Source organism: Acinonyx jubatus, chromosome E4 (genome assembly GCF_027475565.1).
Source record: "Acinonyx jubatus isolate Ajub_Pintada_27869175 chromosome E4, VMU_Ajub_asm_v1.0, whole genome shotgun sequence".
NCBI lineage: Eukaryota > Metazoa > Chordata > Mammalia > Carnivora > Felidae > Acinonyx > Acinonyx jubatus.
The window spans coordinates 42,969,382-42,991,304 of NC_069395.1; the positions used below are offsets into that span (position 1 = coordinate 42,969,382).

The 21,923-nt window shown below is 43.3% G+C and overlaps 1 long non-coding RNA gene across 1 annotated transcript in view; it reads left to right on the plus strand.

Annotated features, from left to right (window-relative positions):
• Positions 1–490: 490 nt before the first annotated feature.
• Positions 491–21,923, plus strand: part of LOC113603821 (uncharacterized) — a 49,190-nt gene continuing 27,757 nt past the window's right edge. The window contains exons 1-4 of the long non-coding RNA XR_008293061.1: positions 491–5,541; positions 5,637–5,758; positions 10,001–10,264; positions 11,839–11,921. This is a non-coding gene — a long non-coding RNA (uncharacterized LOC113603821). The remainder of the gene's footprint in view (positions 5,542–5,636; positions 5,759–10,000; positions 10,265–11,838; positions 11,922–21,923) is intronic.

The following is a 21,923-nucleotide window of genomic DNA, read 5'->3' on the forward strand; positions in this document are numbered from 1 at the left end:
GTACCCCTCATCCAGCTTTTTAATAGGTTTGATTGGGTTATTATAATGTGAACTAATAAGCACTATAATTTGTTCCTTTAGGGGTTCTTGAATATTTTCCTCAAATTTTATGTCCTATTACCTCCATTCCTAGAATGTTTTCTAAATTGGTATTTATAAGCAATTAGCTTTAATGCACACTCTATCCTCAATTGTTAAAATCTATATACCCATTCCCTGGAATTAATTTTCCTCCTAATCTTTCAATTAATCCATTTTTATTGTTAAAATTTTCTAAATGAGTAGGATATCCCTGTATCATTATTACCTGGGACCCTGTATCTAACAACATAGTGGTATATGTATATCTCTGCTTGCAAAAGGGGTTTCTATTGATATGGCCATTGTAATATATGGGCGATTGTCTCTGACTCAGGCCAAGAGACAGAGACCACTGAGTCCCCATGGGGGGGACTATCAGTGGCTTGTCTATTAATGGGATTAGGTTTTATAAAGCAGTTAGTATTGACAGTAAATGGGTTGGTGGTTATGTGTAGGTTTATTTTCTATAGGTCTAACATAAAAGCTTGGCTGTTTCCATTTCTCTGCCACTGTACACACTTTCTCAGGTTCTTATTTGAGTTTCTATTTTTATAATTTGTTTCCAAGAGTGGTGGTCTAAATGGTTTAGGGAATCAAAAGGGCCTTATAGATTTAGGTCTAAATGGTCTATTTTAATTTGGTTTATTTTCATTAGGTGTAAGCCTGTTATGTCTATATACATGAGGCTTAAAACTATAGTCTTATCTTTTTTTTCTAATGTTTTATTTATTTTTGAGAGACACACACAAAGTGTGAGTGGGGTGGGTCAGGGAGGGAGGGAGACACAAAATCCAAAGCAGACTCTAGGCTGTCAGCACAGAACCTGACACAGGGCTTGAACTCACGAATGGTGCTATCAGACCTGAGCCGAAGTTGGAGGCTTAACCAACTGAGCCACCCAGGTGCCCAAAGCTATCGCCTTTAGCTTAAGTTAGCCTCTCAGCTGTTCTTATCAAGTCAATCAGTTCTGTTTTTCTGCCTCACACAAATACTGTAAATAATGCTGTAATCCTGTAGTGCACAGCTTTTAGGCTGAACTTTTAATTTGTTTTGTTGCTTCCACATGTATCAGTAAGGATGTCTGCCCCTATCATAAATCATAGTTAATAGTCCTAATTTCATACTACTGAAATATAATAATGAAATGAAATATATTAATAGCATTCACTGTTTTCCATGGAGATATTGTTAAGAGATGATATATTAGGTATAGGTCATCTTAATCTCCAGTTTGCTGCTATATAAACAAAGATCTTTGTAAACTAATATTATTTTCCCCAGATGTTCTGAGTATTGATTCATTTTAGCATCAATGATAATGGGTTTTAGGTGCATAATCTCTACTTTTGTGAGGATCAGGTTTTGTCTTCCTTTGGACCACAAATCTAATAGCCACTGAGTTTCTGTGTCCAAATCTGTTGGAATTCCATTCTAATTTTTGGCATTTCTTATCTGGTTTTAGCTCTCTCTTCAATGACTCTGATTGGTTCCATACTAATCATTTGTTGTAATTTTGTCTATTATCATGGGCTTTTAGCTTCTAGTTAGCTAATGTTATGAGGGTCAAAATGGTTGAAATGTAGATTGGTGCCCTTAGAGGCAAAAGGGTATGGGTTTCTTCCTAACCTGGAGATAACTTTTTTTTTAAGTTTATTTACTTATTTTGGGAGAGAGAGAGAGAGTATGCGAGTGCAGGAGAGGCAGAGAGAGAGGGAGAGACCTGTGCTGTGAGATCGTGACCTGAGTGGAAATCAAGAGTCAGACACTTAACTGGGCCACCCAGGCATCCCTGGAGATAACTGTTTGTGCTGGTACTTTTCCTTTCTGCCTGTTGGCATCTGTATTACTCTAATGCTTCTAATAAGAGCACTAGAAGATCTTCCTTACTTGCTCTAATACAAGATATAATTGACTGCATTGGTTGATCAGGCCAATATCTGGAGTTTCCTTAATTTTAACTTTTGCCCAAAGTCTTCAATAGGTCTCTATGGATCCTCAGATGGTAATATATAATCCGTTCTATCCCTAAATCACCTCTTGGATCATTTTGGAAGGGTTCGTAAGTCGGGTATATTTGCTATTGTTCTGCTGCCTTTCACAAGTATGTTCAATATATGTTTTATCAGAGAGATGCCTAATAAGATTCTAAATGATTCGTACTATGGTAAAGCAGAATAAGATAATTGTTGCAGGACAACATTAGCATCCAAATTATACTAGCCCAATCAATTTTGTCTATTCAAAGGTTGGTTATAATTTCAATAAGACGCCATAAATAGTAAACAGTATCTTAAGTTTAAAATTTGTCAAGCCATTAATGGGCTTTTTCAGATTTTTGTTAATATAAATTTATTACAATTTATCACTTGTTTCAAATTTAAATGGAATATGACATATTTCACAGCAATGACTGCTGTTAATTATTATTACTTTGGTTCAGGTTGCAGACTATACCAATTGTTTTGTTTGAGGAGGTGAATTAAAGCTCAGCGACTGAGTTTGTCTTTGCCAAAAATGTTCTCAACACAGCTTCACTGGGAATTTTACAAGCCACCTGCACACAGGGTAGTAATGTCTTTTAATAAAGCCAATAAAGAAATGCTATAGCCCAAACCAATGATAAATGAACCACACTATTGTCCCAGGAAAAGGGAGATGATAGGAATAAAGTCCAAATTTAGTTGAGGCATACTTTTGTTAAAAAAAAAAAAGTTAACTGAGTAAATTAGAATATCTAATTGATTTTATTAAGCAATTTATGAATCCAACAGCATCACAAATAGCAAGTAGAGAAATGCTCTGAGGAGTTGTACAAATGGAAGGTTTTTATAGGAGGGAGAATGGGGCAAGGAAATTATCAGCAAAAGAAAAGAAAGTTTAGTCTCAGGCCAGGAAAGCTTCTTTGAAGTGGGGAGGGACCAGCAGGGTTTGTTATCATGCAGATCACCTCACTGATGCCGATCAGGAAATTTCAGATTGACTTAATTTTTTTTAAGTAGGCTCCACACCCAGTATGAAGGCCAGCTTGGGCTTGAACTCATGACCCTGAGATCAAGAGTCCAAGGCTTAATCAACTGAACCACCGAGGTACCCCCAGATTCACTTTTAAAAGGTCACATTGTTGGGGCAACTGGCTGGCTCAGTCAGAAGAGGATGCCACTCTTGATATCAGGGTCATGAGTTAGAGCCCCATGATGGGTGTTAGAGAGTACTTTTAAAAATAAATAAAAGGCCACATTCCTGGGACAGGGTGAAATTGTAACTAAATCTTGGTTTGTTGTTGTTGGGGGCAAAGGACTCCATTTTGGATTTCTCTTTTTAACACTTTATAGGAGTTGACACTCAAGAGAGGCTTAGTCAAGTGAAAACTGACATCCAGCAGTCAGTGCAAAAAAGTTCTGTGTTGCTAGAGCTTGTTGCTAGGGAACAAGGGCACAGGTGTTGTTTGGCAAGATGATCTTCCCTACGATGCTACTTGGCTTTGCCCCTGCTTTTAAGAGAGTTGCCTTTACTGGGGGCAGAAACTAATTGTCTCAGGGTCTTTGGGACTATTTTAAATCAGCAAAGTTTATGATTGCTCAGAGCAAGCATTCTCCAATAGTCCCCACAGCTCTCATTATTTATGGTCTCATGTCTCCTTGACAGTTACATCATCTGTTTTCATTGATAAGCTGCCAGCCAGGCCCCTCAGCAGCTGAGTTGTTGAGTTTTGATGGGCGAGAACAGATGAGATGATGATGTCCTGACACAACTTCCTTCATTCTTATATCAAAACAACTTTACCTCTGAAAACAGTTTGTCCTTCTCATAAACACTTGACATCATACCAAACCAATACACAACATAGGCAGAGCTGGAAGAATCTGGACTGTCTGGCCATTGGGGGCCGGAAATAATATCCTTGGATGATAGATACCTGGGAGGCTGGAGAAGCCTAGGACCCCCGTCAGATAGCCAATCTAAATGAGCACAACCTGTCACAAATTTAAAGCTGCCTCCTGACAAAGACTTTCATGTGGAGGGTTCCCTACACCCTGAGGCAATTCAGGTGACTGGGTTCTGAACAGAATTTCACAGGGTTGGAGCATCCCCTGTAGCCCTAGTCCTGCTGATGAGGCGTGGACTGCATGTGCCCACTGCATGGGTCAGGATAGCCTGGAACGAGGCAATGTTGAAGGAAGCCAGGTCACAGGATGGGGCTATTCAGAGTATGAGTCAGCAGCCTAATATGCACGGCCTACGAGCCCATATGGAGTTTTCCCCACAAGGCAGAGCTGAAGGTTTTCCATCTGGTTTGCCAGGGAGGGAACACTGGCAGGACAGGATATCCTCCATCTAGACGTATCTGGGAGTCCTGGTCCCTAGAGAAGCCTAGGACACCATTGGCTGCAAGTTCACATGGGGACCATTGCCCATTTGCAGCTTTCACTCAGGGTGATTTTTGAAAGGTGGGCTCCCTCCATGCTAAAAGCTATGAGGGTGATTGGAGCCTGGCGGGAGTTTGACAAGTTTAGAGAGCTGCGTCTGCCCAAGTCCAGCTTCTGGGTGCATAATGCTCATGTACAGGCTACACAGGTAAAGCCAGGGACATGGAACAGGGCAATGTTGGGCAAGACACAGTCACCTGAGGGGGCTTTGGAGGTAATGGACATGTGCCTAATCCCAAACTTTCACCTACACAAATAGACGTTCTCACTGAAGGGAGATCTGGAGTAATCTGGAGTGCCTGATCAGGTTTAATCAGCGGTCTGGCTAGAGTATCCTCTAATAAGGACACCTGGCAACCTTGATTACTGCAGAAGCCCCAGAACCCAGCCGACACTAAGTCTTCATGGGCTCTGCCCAGCTCCCATTTCAGAGGCTGTTCAGGGTGTTGGGTCCCTGCACCCTTGAGACTGTGCAGGTGGTTGGGGATGGGTCTCAGCTCCAAAGGCCTGGTGGCCCCAGCTGCTGAAGGACAGCTAATGGGGTACATACTCCTCATGATGTGGGCTGTGCAGGTTAATGTAGCCATGGACCTGAGAAAAGGTGAGTGTCTTGTAAGGCCAGGTCACAAGAGCAGACTATTAGAAGTACCAGGCATCTATCTAATTATAAGGCTTCACCTAACAAATGTGTATTTTCCCCTTTAAGCAGAGCTGGAGAAATCTGGACGGCCTTACTAGGACAAGCTGGAATGCCCCCTTATAAGACACAGCTGGGATTCTTAATTGCTGGAGAAGTCAGCTCCCTTTCAGACCGTTCGAAGGGGGCCTGACAGTTCCCAGTTTAACTTAGGGCTTCAGAAAAATTTGGGGGGGTGTGGGCTCTCTCCACCCTGAAGGCTATCAGGTGATAGGCAACTGGTTCGAGCCTCACAGGCCTGGAGGATTCCAACGGCCAAAAGCTGGCAGACGGTGTGGAATGTACATTACAGCTGGCAGGTCATGATTGCCAACGTCCCGGAACAGAGCATATCAGGTGAGACCGGGTCACAGGAGGGGGGGTTGGGGGTACAAGGCATCGACCTCATGCATAAGACCTACCTATGCATTGTGCGATTTTTCCCTCTGAAGGTAGAGCTGGATGTTTTCAACTGCCTTGCCCGGGTGGGGACCTGCCAGCAACACAGCTTACCTTTCATTTGGAGACACCTTGAAGTCCTGGTCCCTAGAGAAGCCCAGGACCCCATCAGGCAGTAAGTCCACATAGGGACTGACTATCACCCATTTGCAGCTTTTGGCTCAGAGCAATTTTTGGAAGATGAGCTCCCTCCATGCTGAAGACTATGTAGGTGATTGGGGCCTGGCCAGAGGTTCACAAGCTTGGAGGGTCTAATCTGCTTGATGCTTACAGGGTGGGGACTGTGCATGTGTGGGTCACCAGGTGAGGGTAGCCAGGGACCTGTAAAAGGGTGAGTGTCATGTGAGGCCTGTCCACCAGGACACAGGTACTTGCAAGTACCTGGCATTTGCCTAATGCAAGCCTTAACCTACATAAATGCACATATCTTGTGCCTGAAGACAGAGCTAGAGGAATCAGGACTGCCTTGCCTGAGTGGGGCCCAGCAGGATGGCTAGGGAATCTCCAGTAAGTGACACCTAAGAGACTTGATTACTGGAGAAGCCCAGGACCCCAGCAGGCAGCCAGTCCAAAAGGGGACAGACAGTCGCCACTATAAGCTGGGGCTTCAGAAGGATTTTTCAGGTGGTGGCCACCGTCCACCGTAAGACGACTGAGGTGGCTGAAGTTTGGCTGGAGCTCCACAGGCCTGAGGTGCCCTGGGCAGCACTATACCAGCTGGCAGCATGCAGGCCACACCTGAGCAGCCTGCATAGGTCAGTGTAGCCCTCTGAAGCCCAAGACTGGGGGTGGGGACTGTAAGTGCACAGGCCCTGCAGGTCAGGGCAGCCCAGGACCTGGAACAGGGTAATATTCCACAGAACAGGGTTACAGGAGGGGGCTATTGGGGGTGTCAACCAAAAAATAAAATTGCAAGTTATTTTGCTAGCAAAATGAGTTTGTTTGGGAATAGCAGAGGAATTGCAATTCAGGACAAGCAAACGATGGCAAGCAACAGGCAAGTTGGAAGAGACAAAAGGAAGGTCAGCTTTTATTAGGTTTTAGGAAGAAACTGGGGAGGGTTTTTGAACAAAATTTCATTAGAGAAAAGTTCAAGGTTGTGATGGTTTCTCATTGGCTGTAAGAGGTGGTCAGTGCACTGTTGCTGGGTGGGGAGAGCTCTTCCTTCCTCAAATGCAGGAAAGAAACTCCTATGTGGAAAGTGTCCTCCCTTGCTGAGATAAGAATTCTCTTCCTTCCCCTTGCTGGTTATGCAGGCTGCTCCCTCTTCAGGGATGCCCCTGAATATTTAGTAAGGTTTCCTTTACTCAGTTTCACAAGGGTAGCTGGATTCTGCCTAATTCCAACCCTTAACCTCCACAAATACAAATAACCCCCCTGAAGGCAGGGCTGGAGGGATCTTAAGTGCTGTGCCTGGGTTGGCTGGGGGGGTTGGAGGAGGCACTGCTGGCTGGGATGTTCTCCCATAAGAGACACCTGGGAGGATTGGTTGCCGTAAAAGCCCAGGGGGTGTTTGACATGAAGTCTCCATGGGGTCTGTCACTTATTTTAGCAATCGCCTCAGATGATTTTGACATGATAGGTCTCCTCCACCCTTGAGTAATGCAGGTGGTTAGGGATGGCCTGGAGAGCCCTGGGTGCACAAAGGGGACATTCTGGGTTTATCGCATATGTGCAAACCCCACAAGTTAGAGTATCCAGGGACCTGTAACAGGGCAAGTGTCAGGGGAGTCTGGGTCACATGAGCTGGGTAGGGGTACCTGGGTTCTATCTTCTTCCAAAGTTCAACCTATGCAAATGTACATAGTCTCCCTGAAGGTACAGACGGGGAAATCTGGACGGCCTTGCCAGGGCCGTCTGGTTGGGATGGCCAGGAGTCTTGATTGCTGGAGAAGCCTGGGACCACATCAGGCAGCCAGCCAGTCCAAATAGGGACAGACTATTGCTGGATTGAAGTTGCTACCTCAGGACAGCCTGGGGGGAGGGGAGTGCTCCCTCCACACTCCTCAAGCCTCCTTAAACCATTGAGGTGGTTGCGTTATGGCCTGGAGTGTTTCCTGCATCCCAAGGCCAGGTGACATGGTATGAAGTGCACTGGCATGAGCTCCACAAAGTAAGATAGCCAGGGACCTGGAACTGGGCAATGACTGGCAAAGAGGCTGGTCATAGGAGGGATGCTACCGTGGGAACAAGGCATCAACCTAAGGCACAAGGGCACCTACCCATTGTTTAATATTCCCTCTGAAGATAGAGTCAGAGGTTTTCCAAATGCCCTGCCAGGGAAGGGCCATGCCTGCAGGACAGGGTGTCCTCCAATGGGAGACAGCTGGGAGTCCTGTTCCTAGAGAAGCCTGGGACCACATCAGGCAGCAAGTCCACATGGGGACAGACCATCACCAGGTTAAAGCTGCCACCTCAGACAGATTTTCAAGGTTCCTTGCATCCTGAGGCCATTCAGGTAGTCGGATTCCAGCCAGAGTTTCAGAGCCTGGAGAGCCCTTTACAGCCCAGAGTTCACTGACAGAGTGAGAAGTACACAGACTGTGAAAGTGAAGGCAGTCAGCTACCTGAACTGGGCAGTGTCAGGAGGGGCTGGGTCACAGGACGAGGCATTCTGGGTTACAAGGCATTGGCCTAATGTGCAACAACAACCTACCCATTCTGGAATATTCCCCCAGGAGGCGGAGCTGTAAGTTTTTCAACCCCATTGCTATGGAACAGCCATGCCAGCAGGACGGGGATCCTCCTTTGAGAGACACCTGGGAGTCCTGGTCCTAGAGAAGCCCTGAATCCAACAGGCAGGAAGTTCACATGGGGACTGTCACCCATTTGCAGCTTTCTGATTAAAGCAGTTTTTCAAAAGGTGGGCTCCCCCTACACTGTGGTTGGGGCCTGGCCAGGGTTTCACAAACTTGAAAAGTCCGGTCTGTTCAAGGCTGGCTTACAGGATGCAATTATGCATGTGTGTCTCCCCCAAGTCAGGGTGTCCAGGTATTTGGAACAGGGCAAGCATCCAGGGAGGGCAGCTCATAGGTTCAGGCTCTTGGGTTACATGGCATCTGCCTAATTACCAGCCCTAACCCAGCACAATGTCCCATGGAAGGCAAAGCTAGAGTAATGCAGCTTGCCTTGCCATGGCTGGATGAGGTTACCTAGCCAGGGTATCCTCCAATAAGATGCCTCTTAGAGGCTTGATTACTATAAAAGTCAGGGACCACAGTGGACAATAAGTCTAAATGGGGACTGAAGTAACTAATGCCCACCTCAGAGCCATTTTCAGGAAATGAGCTCCTTCCACCAGTGTTTTAAATGTATGTTTGAAATGCAATGGTTGGAAATAAATTTTAGTTCCACAGTTCTGGAGGGCCCCAAGTACCCAAGGGTGACTTTCAGGGCATGTACTGTGCATGTGTGGATCATGTAGGTCATGGTAGCCAGGAACCTGAAATAGGGCAAGATTTGGCAAAGGGCAGGTCACAAGAGTGTGGAATTAGGGTATCTGGCATCTCCCTAATTCTAAGCCCTAACCTACACAGAAAGTGCATATTCCCACTGAATATAGAGATGGAAGAATCTGGAAGAGATACCCAGGAGCCCTGATGGGTGTAGAAGACTGGGACCCCAGCAGACATTAAGTCCACATGGGAACTATCTCATTTCAGCAGCCACCTCAGTAATTTTCATGAAATGGGCTCCCTCCAACATTGAGGCTATGCAGGTAGTTGTAGAGGGGCCTTAGCTCCACAGTTCTGGAGCGCCTGGGTTGCCCATGGGAAGCTGACAGGATACATACTGCACATGTGTAGGCACACAGGTCAGGCTTGCCAGGGACCTAAAACAGGGCAAGTGTCTGGGGACACTGGGTCATAAGAATGGGTTATTGGCAGTCCCTGGCATCTGTCTAATTCCAAGCATTAAGCTACACAAATGTGCATATTGCCACTGAGGGCACAGCTGGAGGAATCAGGTGGGATTTCTGGAGTGCCCTCTGAAAAGATATACCTGGGAGCCTTGATAGCTGGGGAAACTCAGGATCCCATCAGGTAGCCAGTCCAAAGGGGGACTGACAATGCCAGTTTAGGATGGAACCTTGGAAATACGTTTTGGGATGAGCTATCACCACACTGAATGCTTTGCAGATGGGGCACTGACCAAAGCTCCACAAGACTAGAGGGTTCTGGTTGACCAAGTCTAGATGACAGGAGACATACTGAGCATACATGGGATGCTCAGGTAAGGAAGCCAGGACCTAGACAATGTTGGAGAATCCTGGTCTCATGAATGGGCTTTTGGAAGTCTATGGCATCTGGCCTATTGCAAACCCTAACCTACACAAATTTACATGTTTTCCTTGAAGATAAAACTATTAATCTGGACTGCCAAGACTGAGCCAGGTGGCCTGACTAGGAAACGTTTACTAAAGGCATCTAGGAGCCTTGCTTGTTGGTAAGCCCAGGACCCCGTCAGGTAGCTGGTCCAAATGGGAGCTCTTTCCACCCTTAAAGCTAATGCCTCAGAAAGACTTTTTGGGATTCTGCACACTCTGCCCTGTAATGCAAGTGGATGAGGACCATTTGGAGCTGCAGAGGCCTACAGTGCCCCAGCTACCCAAGGCTGACAGGTGGGTACATACTGCACATCGCAGGCTGTACATGTCAGGGTAGCCAGGAACCTGTTGCAGGAAAAATATGGGCACAAGCCCAGTCACATGAGGGGGCTGTTTAGGGTAAAAGGTATCTATTTCCAAGCTCGAACTTAAACAGATGTTCATATTTCCCATGAAGGCAGATCAGAAGTAAGACGTCCTGCCTTACCAGAGTAGGTCCTGGCAGATGGCCAGATGTCCTCCGATAGGAGACACCAGTTACCTTTGATTGCTAGGGAAATCTGGAACTTCATCAGAGAGCCAGTCCAAATGTGGACTGCCTTTCTGTTTAAAGCTGCCTCCTCAGAAAGACTTTCAGGTAAGGGATTCTTCCACCCAGGGAGCTATGCAGATGTTGAGGAAGCTATGCTCATGTTGAGCCTGAGCTTCATGTGCCTGGAGGGCCTTGGATTCCTGTGGCTGGATATTGTGGGGCGGGGGGACATACAGCATATGTGTGGGCCATGCGGGTCAGAACAGCCAGAGACCTGGAACAGACCAAGTATTGAAAGATGGCATGTTGGCTTTTGTGGATTAAAAGCATCTGCCTAATTCCAAGCCCTAATCATCACTAATGCACATATTCCCCCTGAAGTTATGGTTGGAGGAAAGTGGATGCCTTTCCAGGGTGAGGCTGGGCAGTCTGGCAAGGGTATCCTTCAGTAAGAGATACCTGGTTGCCTTGATTGCTGAAAAAAATTGGGTCCTCATCAGAGCGGCTAGTCAGATGTAGACTGACTGCTTACAATTTAAAGTTGATGCCTCAGAAGGTTTTGAAGGTAGGTTCCGCCTTCCCTGGAGGCGATATAGGTGGTATAGACCAGCCCAGCCTCCACACCGGAAGGCCCCAGCTGCAAAAAGGTGGCTGTTAAAACGCATACCACGTACATGCCTGCTGCACAGGTCTGGGAAGCCAAAGACCTAGAACTGAGCAGTGTCTGGAGTATCCTGGTCTAAAGAGCAGTCTCTTGAGGGTCCACGGCATCTGCCACATTCTAAGTCCTAATCTACACAAATGTGCATATGGGGGTCAGGGGTAGTCTTCCCCAAAATGTGCCATTTTGGCATATTGATCATTTTGAATTAGAAGTCATTTAATAAATAGCCAGTGCAAGAAGAACACCCAAAGCCCCTCTTGTCTCAAGAAAGCAGGAAATAGATCTCTCATGTGAAAGATACCCTTCCTGTACAGAAAGTAGAAAGACATCATTAACACCAGCAATAGCGAATTCAGAACACAAAAGGCTATTTACATAAGCATTGTTACTTTTACTAATTACTACCCCAGCCCAAATTCTGTTTAGAATTCCTTACTAATTGAAGGTCTCAGACATAAATTTTGTTTTTACTGCCATTTCCTCAAGTTTATTGTAATATGAAAGCTACCTGCTCAGTCATTTCTTTGGGTCTCAATTTTAGTATTGAGCCTCCATGCACAGTTAATTAAATTTTGTGTTATCTTCTGTTAATCGGTCATATGTCCATTTAATTCTTAGGCCAGCTAGAAGAATCTTGAATAATAGAAAAAATTTTTCCTCCACAACAGTCAGCATAGTTGGCAGGATAAACTTTCCTAGCGGGATACTGCTGCAGCTGAGAGATCCTGGGACATCTGACAAAAAGCCAGCAAAAGGTAGGAATTCTTGTCATATCCACCCCTGGGAGAGTCCTTTTACTCTCTAAATTTAGATCAGCAGGAGAAAATATTCATGGAACTAGTTCCTTGGGCTTAGCAACTCTGGTAAATTGGTAGCATACCCTTGGTTTTCTTCCAGAGATGGTCACAGTTTTTCTTTGTATTCGTATCATTTGTCATAAAAAGGAATTGCCGTAGAGGAAGGCAGGTATGGGATCTATCAGCCTTCTGTTTGAACCAACCTCACAAAGTGGAGAGTTCATGATTCTCATAAGGCTGGAGTCTGTTTAGACAAATTTTGCTGTGGTTCCTATATGTAAAAACTGGATGAGGTTTTTCATTTCGCCTTGTTCTATGTCCTAAGAGCCTGGCTTTGTGACCTGTGAGAATATTTTCTCTGGTCTCCACCATCAGGAGGGTATATTTACTTGGGTGTACCTTAGTGGCTGATGAAACTGACCAGGGTTTCAGGACACATAATTGCTAGCAGTATTGATGCTAGCTCTCAGGAGAATTTCTCATAAGAAGTCCCAGCCCTGGGGCCCCTGGGTGGTTCAATCAATTAAGCAACCGACTCTTGATTTCGGCTCCGGTCATCATCTCACAGTTCATGAGTTCAAGCCCAGCCTCGGGCTCTGTGCTGGTGGCACAGAGCCTTCTTGGGATTCTCTCTCTGTCCCTCCCCCAGTCACATTTTCTCTTTCTCTCTCTCTCCCTCTCTCTCAAAAAAATAAACAAGAAGTCCCAGCCCTTTAGGGACCTTTATTATCTTAACCTTTGTTGTTTACTGGTGCTGGAAACGTATCAGTAGCATGTGCCCAGCATCACAAGTTAGCAGGTCTGTGATTGGGGGTGTCTCAAGTTTCCCTGGGACCAAAGACACCATGTTCACTACACCACCCAGTAGTAAGCCAGTATAACAAAGGCTTTTGCTTTCTTAAACTATTTTTGGTAGTGAACTTTCGGATCTTTGGGTCCACATCATCTATGCCCTCTCCAGGGATACCTCTGGCATCCATGGTCTAAGCCTGGAAAATTGCCTCCAGGTCATTCCATAAAAAGGCTTATGGGTAGCTATTGATGATAAGTAAGATCCTACTTGTCAATGGCTGGACAATGGATCCTTCAAAATGGCTATATTTGAAAGAAAAAAAAATCCTTATAGAGCTCTCAAAATTGTCTAAGTAAGTATGACAGCTAGCCTTAGGGATTCCCTTGATAAGATGAAAGAAAAGAAATTAGACTTAACACAGAAAGTAATGTCCACACCTAATGTCAATTTCCCTTCTCGCAATCTGGTGTCATCTGCCTGTTTTAACTTCCCTTTCTCTACATGATTTACAGGGAGTGCTCTGGACTGATCTCTAGGTTCAAAGTGTACAGGTTTCTCATATAAATGCTGAAAGCGAGGAAATGAATTTAATACAAGCTCCTGAGACTGGTAGTAAGGCTGGCTTTGTGCCTACTGTTCAGGGCCCTGTTATCTGGCTCTGCCAGCTTCAGACATTCCTATGCAATGTCCTTCACAGATGTATCCTAGACCCCCACCAAAATGAAATTCATGTCCCCTGAACAGCAGATCTTTTAGATTATACAGCCCTTTACCTCCACTGTCAGAAGATCTTACTCAATTAGGAATTAGAAAAATTAATGGCCATTTCCAACATTCTCCTCACAGATAAAACAGGCGACCAAAATCTCCTACAAAAGATCAACAGAAGGCCACGTTTCGGGACTAATAGAAACCAATGTTGAATTGTGTATTCAGAAACAAGGCTTTTGTTGAAATGCTCTATACAGACCTTACAAAGGCATAAGTCTTTTGATACCTATTTTAGTTAAAAGTCTCTCTAGTATAAAGTAGCAAGTTTGATTAAAAAGGTGAGTCAGTCCCCTAATACTTAGGCTGTAATTCAGGTCTTTGGGGGCAATTAAAAAACCTTTGTCTTGTAAATCTCTGCAAAACCAGAAATGTAACTCTTTACTAATGTATCTTTACTAACCTCCAAACCTCACCTATTTCTCTCAAAATGCTGGTAGATAAAGATGAGGATATTGAAGCAAAATTTTCCTGTACTTCTAAAAGGTATATTACAATTACCCTGAAACTCTTAGAAAAAAAAATTGCATTCTTTCTCTTTTCCCCAAAGTTAGAAATCTTACCAAGTCTTTGAAATGTAAACAGTCCACAGTCATGTGAGCTTGAAGGAAAAAAGGCATAGAGGCCTTTTTAAAATCCACACAGCTGAAAGGGATCTTGTGCCCAAACTCTACCAGCACAGCCTTCTTGAGGTTACTTCCAGGGACAAAGAAAAATCTTAAAAGTCATCTCCACATGTGTATGTATATACATTATATATATGGTATTTTTCTACCTCTGGAAGGTATTGCCAAAATTAATTCATAAAGGAACTCCATTTACTTGGCTTAAAAAATTTAAACACTTATATAAATCCAATATTCATAAAATTCTCAAAAATAGAAACACTAACAAATGAATTTTAGGTTTATATGATCTGGGAAAATATTTAGTATTAAAACTAATTTAAGATTGTTGGTTTATTGAAAATAGACCTGTCTTTAAAAAAAAAAAAAAGATATGTCTTTAGAGTTATCAGTATTAAATATAATACTTTTATTCTATCCAGGTTTATTAATCAAATAAGTTCATGTTATCCCTGTAACAAAATTTGTCAGCAAAAAATAACTTAGAATAATAATTTGTCTAATGTCTCATGAAGTTTTTGTGGGTAATCTAAACATAATTCTTGGGAGCAAAGGATTTAAATAGATGTAAGTAATATAAATATTTATAGATTAAAAAAAAACAATGGTATTTTTTTTTATAATATATGAAATTTATTGTCAAATTGGTTTCCATACAACACTCAGTGCTCATCCCAAAAGGTGCCCTCCTCAATACCCATCACCCACCCTCTCCTCCTTCCCAACCCCCATCAACCCTCAGTTTGTTCTCAGTTCTTAAGAGTCTCTTATGCTTTGGCTCTCTCCCACTCTAACCTCTTTTTTTTTTTTTTTTTCCTTCCCCTCCCCCATGGGTTCCTGTAAAGTTTCTCAGGATCCACATAAGAGTGAAACCATATGGTATCTGTCTTTCTCTGTATGGCTTATTTCACTTACCATCACACTCTCCAGTTCCATCCACGTTGCTACAAAAGGCCATATTTCATTTTTTCTCATTGCCACATAGTATTCCATTGTGTATATAAACCACAATTTCTTTATCCATTCATCCGTTGATGGACATTTAGGCTCTTTCCGTAATTTGGCTATTGTTCAGAGTGCTGCTATGAACATTGGGGTACAAGTGCCCCTATGTATCAGTACTCCTGTATCCCTTGGATAAATTCCTAGCAGTGCTATTGCTGGGTAATAGGGTAGGTCTATTTTTAATTTTCTGAGGAATCTCCACACTGTTTTCCAGAGTGGCTGCACCAATTTGCATTCCCACCAACAGTGCAAGAGGGTTCCCGTTTCTCCACATCCTCTCCAGCATCTATCAGTCTCCTGGTTTGTTCATTTTGGCCACTCTGACTGGCGTGAGGTGATACCTGAGTGTGGTTTTGATTTGTATTTCCCTGATAAGGAGCGACGCTGAACATCTTTTCATGTGCCTGTTGGCCATCCGGATGTCTTCTTTAGAGAAGTGTCTATTCATGTTTTCTGCCTATTTCTTCACTGGGTTTTTTGTTTTTCGGGTGTGGAGTTTGGTGAGCTCTTTATAGATTTTGGATACTAGCCCTTTGTCCGATATGTCATTTGCAAATATCTTTTCCCATTCCATTGGTTGCCTTTTAGTTTTGTTGGTTGTTTCCTTTGCTGTGCAGAAGCTTTTTATCTTCATAAGGTCCCAGTAATTCACTTTTGCTTTTAATTCCCTTGCCTTTGGGGATGTGTCGAGTAAGAGATTGCTACGGCTGAGGTCAGAGAGGTCTTTTCCTGCTTTCTCCTCTAAGGTTTTGATGGTTTCCTGTCTCACATTCAGGTCCTTTATCCATTTTGAGTTTATTTTTGTGAATGGTGTGAGAAAGTGGTCTAGTTTCAATTTTCTGCATGTTGCTGTCCAGTTCTCCCAGCACCATTTGTTAAAGAGACTCTCTTTTTTCCATTGGATGTTCTTTCCTGCTTTGTCAAAGATGAGTTGGCCATACGTTTGTGGGTCTAGTTCTGGGGTTTCTATTCTATTCCATTGGTCTATGTGTCTGTTTTTGTGCCAATACCATGCTGTCTTGATGATTACAGCTTTGTAGTAGAGGCTAAAGTCTGGGATTGTGATGCCTCCTGCTTTGGTCTTCTTCTTCAGAATTACTTTGGCTATTCGGGGCCTTTTGTGGTTCCATGTGAATTTTAGGATTGCTTGTTCTAGTTTCGAGAAGAATGCTGGTGCAATTTTGATTGGGATTGCATTGAATGTGTAGATAGCTTTGGGTAGTATTGACATTTTGGCAATATTTATTCTTCCAATCCATGAGCAGGGAATGTCTTTCCATTTCTTTAAATCTTCTTCAATTACCTTCATAAGCTTTCTATAGTTTTCAGCATACAGATCCTTTACATCTTTGGTTAGATTTATTCCTAGGTATTTTATGCTTCTTGGTGCAATTGTGAAAGGGATCAGTTTCTTTATTTGTCTTTCTGTTGCTTCATTATTAGTGTATAAGAATGCACCTGATTTCTGTACATTGATTTTGTATCCTGCAACTTTGCTAAATTCATGTATCAGTTCTAGCAGACTTTTGGTGGAGTCTATTGGATTTTCCATGTATAATATCATGTCATCTGCAAAAAGCGAAAGCTTGACTTCATCTTTGCCAATTTTGATGCCTTTGATTTCCTTTTGTTGTCTGATTGCTGATGCTAGAACTTCCAGCACTGTGTTAAACAACAGCGGTGAGAGTGGGCATCCCTGTCGTGTTCCTGATCTCAGGGAAAAAGCTCTCAGTTTTTCCCCATTGAGGATGATGTTAGCTGTGGGCTTTTCATAAATGGCTTTTATGATCTTTAAGTATGTTCCTTCTATCCCGACTTTCTCAAGGGTTTTTATTAAGAAAGGGTGCTAGATTTTGTCAAAGGCCTTTTCTGCATCGATTGACAGGATCATATGGTTCTTCTCTTTTTTCTTGTTAATGTGATGTATCACGTTGATTCATTTGCGAATGTTGAACCAGCCCTGCATCCCAGGAATGAATCCCACTTGATCATGGTGAATAATTCTTTTTATATGCCGTTGAATTCGATTTGCTAGTATCTTATTGAGAATTTTTGCATCCATATTCATCAGGGATATTGGCCTGTAGTTCTTTTTTTTACTGGGTCTCTGGTTTGGGAATCAAAGTAATACTGGCTTCATAGAATGAGTCTGGAAGTTTTCCTTCCCTTTCTATTTCTTGGAATACCTTGAGAAGGATAGGTATTATCTCTGCTTTAAACGTCTGGTAGAACTCCCCTGGGAAGCCATCTGGTCCTGGACTCTTATTTGTTGGGAGATTTTTGATAATTGATTCAATTTCTTCGCTGGTTATGGGTCTGTTCAAGCTTTCTATTTCCTCCTGATTGAGTTTTGGAAGAGTGTGGGTGTTCAGGAATTTGTCCATTTCTTCCAGGTTGTCCAATTTGTTGGCATATAATTTTTCATAGTATTCCCTGATAATTGTTTGTATCTCTGAGGGATTGGTTGTAATAATTCCGTTTTCATTCATGATTTTATCTATTTGGGTCATCTCCCTTTTCTTTTTGAGAAGCCTGGCTAGAGGTTTGTCAATTTTGTTTATTTTTTCAAAAAACCAACTCTTGGTTTCGTTGATCTGCTCTACAGTTTTTTTAGATTCTATATTGTTTATTTCTGCTCTGATCTTTATTATTTCTCTTCTTCTGCTGGGTTTAGGCTGCCTTTGCTGTTCTGCTTCTATTTCCTTTAGGTGTGCTGTTAGATTTTGTATTGGGGATTTTTCTTGTTTCTTGAGATAGGCCTGGATTGCAATGTATTTTCCTCTCAGGACTGCCTTCGCTGCATCCCAAAGTGTTTGGATTGTTGTATTTTCATTTTTGTTTGTTTCCATATATTTTTAAATTTCTTCTCTAATTGTCTGGTTGACCCACTCATTCGTTAGTAGGGTGTTCTTTAACCTCCATGCTTTTGGAGGTTTTCCAGACTTTTTTCTGTGGTTGATTTCAAGCTTCATAGCATTGTGGTCTGAAAGTATGCATGGTATAATTTCAATTCTTGTAAACTTATGAAGGGCTGTTTTGTGACCCAGTATATGATCTATCTTGGAGAATGTTCCATGTGCACTGGAGAAGAAAGTATATTCTGTTGCTTTGGGATGTAGAGTTCTAAATATATCTGTCAAGTCCATCTGATCCAATGTATCATTCAGGGCCCTTGTTTCTTTATTGACCGTGTGTCTAGATGATCTGTCCATTTCTGTAAGTGGGGTGTTAAAGTCCCCTGCAATTACCACATTCTTCTCAGTAAGGTTGCTTATGTTTATGAGTAATTGTTTTATATATTTGGGGGCTCCGGTATTCGGCGCATAGACATTTATAATTGTTAGCTCTTCCTGATGGATAGACCCTGTAACTATTATATAATGCCCTTCTTCATCTCTTGTTACAGTCTTTAATTTAAAGTCTAGTTTGTCTGATATAAGTATGGCTACTCCAGCTTTCTTTTGGCTTCCAGTAGCATGATAAATAGTTCTCCATCCCCTCACTCTCAATCTAAAGGTGTCCTCAGGTCTAAAATGAGTCTCTTGCAGACAGCAAATAGATGGGTCTTGTTTTTTTATCCATTCTGATACCCTATGTCTTTTGGTTGGCGCATTTAATCCATTTACATTCAGTGTTATTATAGAAAGATACGGGTTTAGAGTCATTGTGATGTCTGTATGTTTTATGCTTGTAGTGATGTCTCTGGTACTTTGTCTCACAGGGTCCCCTTGGGATCTCTTGTAGGGCTGGTTTAGTGGTGACGAATTCCTTCAGTTTTTGTTTGTTTGGGAAGACCTTTATCTCTCCTTCTATTCTAAATGACAGACTTGCTGGATAAAGGATTCTCGGCTGCTTATTTTTTCTGTTTAGCACACTGAAGATCTTGTGCCAATTTTTTCTGGCCTGCCAAGTTTCAAAAGAGAGATCAGTCATGAGTCTTATAGGTCTCCCTTTATATGTGAGGACACGTTTACCCCTTGCTGCTTTCAGGATTTTCTCTTTATCCTTGTATTTTGCCAGTTTCACTATGATATGTCGTGCAGAAGATCGATTCAAGTTACCTCTGAAGGGAGTTCTCTGTGCCTCTTGGATTTCAATGCCTTTTTCCTTCCCCAGTTCAGGGAAGTTCTCAGCTATTATTTCTTCAAGTACCCCTTCAGCACCTTTCCCTCTCTCTTCCTCCTCTGGGATACCAATTATGCGTATATTATTTCTTTTTAGTGTATCACTTAGTTCTCTAATTTTCCCCTCATACTCCTGGATTTTTTTATCTCTCTTTCTCTCAGCTTCCTCTTTTTCCATAACTTTATCTTCTAGTTCACCTATTCTCTCCTCTGCCTCTTCAATCTGAGCCGTGGTGGTTTCCATTTTGTTTTGCATTTCGTTTAAAGCGTTTTTCAGCTCCTCGTGACTGTTCCTTAGTCCCTTGATCTCTGTAGCAAGAGATTCTCTGCTGTCCTCTATACTGTTTTCAAGCCCAGCGATTAATTTTATGACTATTATTCTAAATTCACTTTCTGTTATATTATTTAAATCCTTTTTGATCAGCTCATTAGCTGTTTGTTATTTCCTGGAGATTCTTCTGAGGGCAATTCTTCCGCTTGGTCATTTTGGATAGTCCCTGGAGTGGTGAGGACCTGCAGGGCACTTCCCCTGTGCTGTGGTGTATAACTGGAGTTGGTGGGCGGGGCCGCAGTCCGACCTGATGTCTGCCCCCAGCCCACCGCTGGGGCCACAGTCAGACTGGTGTGTGCCTTCTCTTCCCCTCTCCTAGGGGTGGGATTCACTGTGGGGTGGTGTGGCCCATCTGGGCTACTTGCACACTGCCAGGCTTGTGATGCTGGGGATCTGGCGTATTAGCTGGGGTGGGTAGGCAAGGTGCACGGGGGCAGGAGGGGCAGGCTTAGCTCGCTTCTCCTTAGGTGATCCACTTCAGGAGGGGCCCTGTGGCAGCAGGAGGGAGTCAGATCCGCTGCCGGAGGTTTGGCTCCGCAGAAGCGCAGAGTTGGGTGTTTGCGCAGAGGGAGCAAGTTCCCTGGCAGGAACTGGTTCTCTTTGGGATTTTGGCTGGGGGATGGGCGGGGGAGATGGCGCTGGCGAGCGCCTTTGTTCCCCACCAAACTGAGCTCTGTCCTCCGGGGGCTCAGCAGCTCTCCCTCCCTTTGTCCTCCAGCCTTCCCGCTTTCCGAGCAGAGCTGTTCACTTATGACCTCCCAGACGCTAAGTCGCGCTTGCTGTCGGAACACAGTCCGTCAGGCCCCTCCGCTTTTGCCAGCCAGACTCGGGGGCTCTGCTTGGCCGGCGAGCCGTCCCTCCGCCCCGGCTCCCTCCCACCAGTCCGTGGAGCGCGCACCGCCTCGCCGCCCTTCCTACCCTCTTCCGTGGGCCTCTCGTCTGCGCTTGGCTCCGGAGACTCCGTTCTGCTAATCCTCTGGCGGTTTTCTGGGTTATTTAGGCAGGTGTAGGTGGAATCTAAGTGATCAGCAGGACGCGCGGTGAGCCCAGCGTCCTCCTACGCCGCCATCTTCCGAAGAGCCAGAATCAACAATGGTATTTTATGGTATACATACTTAAAAATAGCTTCCAGGGTGCCTGGATGGCTTAGTTGGTTAAGCCTCCAACTTCGGCTCAGGTCATGATCTCACATTTGAGCTCTGTGCTGACAGTTCAGAATCTGGAACCTGCTTCCGATTCTGTGTCTCCTTCTCTCTCTGCCTCTCCCTGTCATGCTCTTTCTCTCTCTCTTTCTCTGTCAAAAATAAATAAACATTAAAAAAAAATTTTTTTAAATAGCTTCCAAAAATTTTTGGTAACCTGGAACTATACAATTTTGCTAAGTTAGGTGATAATTTAAATTCATTGAATATCCACATTATTTCCAAATAAGGTAAAATAGTGAAACATTAATTACTGAATGTAGGTTTATCTATTTTGGTCTTCCCAATTAAAAGAAACTAAAGAGGGGGTGCCTGGATGGCTCAGTTAAAGCATCCAACTGTTGATTTTCGCTCAGGTCATGATCTCATGGTTGGTGAGTTCAAGCCCCTTGTTGGGCTTTGTGCTGACAGCACAGAGCCTGCTTGGGTTTCTCTCTCTCCCTGAGCTCGCTCTCTCTATCTCTGTCTCTCAAAATAGGTAAATAAACTTAAAAAAAATAATAAAGATACATTTTGGGTTTGTGAGTAGACATGTTTTATGTTTATTTGAAAGATCATACTATGAAGAAGCACATATTTCTAGAATAAAATGTATTCATAAATTTGCCAGTCAAAAAAAAGCAGGTGTAACAGTTTATAATTGGTTACTACTAAGATCTCACTAGAAATTAGTTTCTGAGAGTTAAGAATTTTAATTAATATGAGTCCTCACTTTGGCAGCACATATGCTAATTAATGTGTGGTTAAAACTGCTAGAAATAAGAAAGGAAACATCTCCATATAAAATAAAAAGGAGGATGTATGCTTTCAGTTAAAAGAAGGTATGAAAAATGGAAATGCACTTTTGTTGAGGGGAGAAAAAAAGTAAGTTTCTCCAAACAGAGGCTGGAAAAGAGAGATAACATGAGACAAAGCCTTAGTGTAAAAAAGAAAGTTGTAAACGGTTTATGGAAAAAGAATCTTTGAAAAGGAAATTTATATCTGGTTAATACTGCCTAAGATGGGAGTAAATTTTTTTTGTACTGTGTGTGTTCTTTTTTAATATGAAATTTATTGTCAAATTGGTTTCCATACAACACCCAGTGCTCATCCCCTCCTCAATGCCCGTCAC